This window comes from Octopus bimaculoides, chromosome 2 (genome assembly GCF_001194135.2).
Source record: "Octopus bimaculoides isolate UCB-OBI-ISO-001 chromosome 2, ASM119413v2, whole genome shotgun sequence".
In the NCBI taxonomy this organism is placed as follows: domain Eukaryota; kingdom Metazoa; phylum Mollusca; class Cephalopoda; order Octopoda; family Octopodidae; genus Octopus; species Octopus bimaculoides.
Window position 1 is genome coordinate 189,026,271 of NC_068982.1, and position 3,835 is coordinate 189,030,105.

Consider the following 3,835-nt stretch of genomic DNA (forward strand, 5'->3'; position numbering starts at 1 on the left):
CACCAGGCTCCAGTCTGATCTGGCAGAGTTTCTACAGCTGGATGCCCTTCCTAATGCCAACCACTCCGAGAGTGTAGTGGGTGCTTTTTACATGCCACTGGCACAGGAGCCAGTCAGGGGTCACTGGCATCGACCACACATGAATGGTGCTGTTTATGTGCCACTGGCACGAATGTGCCATAGTTGTTTTTTTAAATTTCAGGTGGTGAGCTAACAGAATCATTAGCATGCTGGCAAAATGCTTAGTTCATCCATTTTATGTTCTGTGTTCAAATCTCATTCAGGCTAAATTTGCTTTCATTGTCTTGTGGTTTGTTCTTTTTTTCTTTTATTTATTTCAGTCATTTGACTGCGGCCATGCTGGAGCACTGCCTTTATTCGAGCAAATCGACCCCAGGACTTATTATTTGTAAGCCTGGTACTTATTCTATCAGTCTCTTTTGCTGAACTGCTAAGTTATGGGGATGTAAACACACCAACATTCATTGTCAAGTGGTGGTGGGGGGAACAAATACAGAAAAACACACACACACACACACACACACACACACACACACACACATATACGACAGGCTTCTTTCAGTTTCCGTCTACCAAATCCACTCACAAGGCTTTGGTCAGCCCGAGGCTATAGTAGATGACACTTGCCCAAGGTGTCACGCAGTGGGACTGAACCCGGAACCATGTGGTTGAGAAGTAAGCCTCTTATCACACAGCCACATTTAGAAGTGGTAAATATTTTCTCTTTCAAAATTAGTATTCATTTGTGTCTGGGGAGAGTCGTTCTTTAATTTTAGAAAAATAAAAAAGAAATAAGTGGAAATTTTACCGGTGAGTGTGTTAAATTAACCAAAAGAGAATGACTCTCCCCAGACACAACAAAATATGCTTCAACACACAAATTCACATAAAGAATCTTGCAAACCAAATCCAAAGACAAAATAGTATTCATTATTTCATCATTTTGTATAAGTACCTAGAAATTTGATAGGAGTTAAATTATAATTAATGTATTATTTACATAGTAGGCTATAGTAAAAGACACTTGCCCAAGGTGCCAAGTAGTGGGACTGAATCCGGAACCATGCAGGTGGGAAGCAAGCTTCTTACCACACAGCCACTATACAATGCATACATCTGTGCATTGGTATTTCGGGAGTAAGGCAGACATCTCTTTTATTTGATGGTGTTTAGCAGGGACAGCTTTAAGGGTGGGCAGATCTTGCATTAGGTTTGGGTTTGGCTGAGATATTTACTGTATTTGTCTGCTGGAGTCTGTCATAACAGAACATACAAAAGCATTCAGATTGTAATGTTTCCATTTTGTGAATTTGGAACTCTGAACTTCGAGGATTGGTGTCTAATTCTTTCCAACATCTTCATTCGGTGATAATATTTCAGGTAAAAATTAGTTTTCGCTAATTTGTGATCCACCCACTTAAATAATGTTGCTTGCTTGTTGTTTCTTCAAATTGCAGACTTTTAATGAAGCATCTGATTGAGGGTGGCTGCGTGTGTGTGTGAGGTGGTGGTTGTGACTTGTTTATCAGGTAACTTTTTCTCCAAAGACTCTTCTTTCCTTGGATTCCTCAACATTTGTCTCCTCACAAAATAAATCTAGGTTACTTTATCAGTTGCAATATGCTATCTTCCACAATCTTTGGTAGAATGTGAACATTTTTTGCAGATATTCCTGTGTATTTCTGCCAGCTATATTTCACAACAATCAATTATTCATAGCTAATGAGACATTCTGCCATTCCGCTAATTGTCTTACATTGTAACGGCTTCATTGAAGCTTGTACGTAGTATTTCTCATTATTCTTGTAACGGTGCCAAATTATCAGAAATGGCAGACACACCCCACTAAATATTTTGTACTATTTATTTGCAGCACTCCATTTCGAGGGTTCAAATCCTGCCGAGTTCATTTTGGCCCCTCATTTCTTACATTAATATTTCTTTAACTTTTACTTGCTTCGGTCATTTGACTGTGGCCATGCTGGGGCACCACCTTGAAGAATTTTTAATTGAATGGATTGGTTCCGGTACTTATTTTTTGTAAAACCTGATATTCATTTTATTGGTCTCTTTTGCTGAATTGCTAATGTTACAGGGACATAAGCAAACCAACACTGGTTGCTAAATGATGGTGGGAGACAAACACAGACACAAAGACACACACACACACACACATATATATTTAAGACCCATCAAGCCAAGCAAAATCACAGTCATGGCAGATATTGGTGTCACGCAAATGGCACCCTGTGCCAGTGGCACGTAAAAGTGCGCATTACACTCTCAGAATGGTTGGTGTTAGGAAGGGCATCCAGCCGTAGAAAGCCATGCCGAATCTAACTGGAGTCTGGTGCAGCCTTCCAGCTTACCAGCCCTGGTCAAACTGTCCAACCCATGCCAGCATGGACAACAGATGCTAAATGATGATGATGATGATGATGATGATATATATATATATATATATATATACGATGGGCTTCTTTCAGTTTCTGTCTACCAAATTTTCTCACAAGGCTATAGCAGAAGACATTTGCCCAAGGCGTGACACCATGGGAGTGAACCCAGAACCATGTGGCTGTGAACCAAGCTTCTTACTGCCCAGCCACACCAGCTGCTGTTTTGGCTGTCCATCCATGCATTTGTTGCAGCTGTGGAATTGACAATGGAATTACTTCTGCTGCCATCGTGATTGCAAATGTTGCTTTTGCTATTGCAATAATCGTTACACTTAGCAGTTTTACAGTTGTTGTTGTTTTTATTTCTGTTTTTGCTGCTGTTGTTCTTACACCTCCTGCAGCCACTGCTGCATTTATTGTTGCTGCTGTAGTTCGTGTTGCTTCTTCAGATGTCACAATTGCTTCTTCTGAGATTGTTGTTGTTGTTGTTGTTGCAGCTGTTGTTCTCCCTGCTGTATTTATTGTCATTGGTGTTAAAGATTTGTCATTGCTAGGAATTGAACTCAGAATAGCTGTTTTTGTTGTTGTTCTTGTTGTTGTTGTCATTGCTTGCTACAGTTGCTGTTTTTTGTTCCTGCCGTTGCTATTGCTGTTTTTGGCATCACTATTTTTCTTTCTGCTTTTGTATTTGATTTGCAAAATCCTTGCTGTGAATTTATGTGTTGAAACAAATCTTGTGTCTTGGGAGGGTCATTATGCCAATAATGATAAACACATGCACTGGTTCTTTTTCACTTCATATTTATTTATTGTCAGTCACCTGGTTAAATACCTAACCAAGTAACAAATCAATCATTTGTTTAACATTAAACTTGATTGGTTGTTAGTCAAAGTCCTTTCATTGCTAATCGCAACTTTTTCAATCACTTACCCTCTCTCTTCAAGGTTTGCTCTGAGCCTGTCCAAGAGTTACTTATTTGTACTTGCATTGCTATTCACCTGGAGTTGGTTGAACCACCTCCAACCAACAAGTTCACCTCATCCCTCATGAATGCTGACTACACCCAACAGTCATTGGCCACAACAGAATGAACACATAGGAAAACAGACAGGCCACTTATGGAACTTTTCCTTCATCAGCTGCCTCTATTCTAAACTAGGCATTTCGAAGATATATGTATACATATATACATATACATATATATATATATGTGTATATATATATATATATATAAATATATATATATATGCATATATATACATATATATATGTGTGTATATATATATACATATATATATGTGTGGCGTTATTATTTTTTTGTAATAATGCCCTTTATATAAATGTAAACGAATAATTATATGCATTTATATATATATATATATATACATATATATATATATATATATATGTATATATA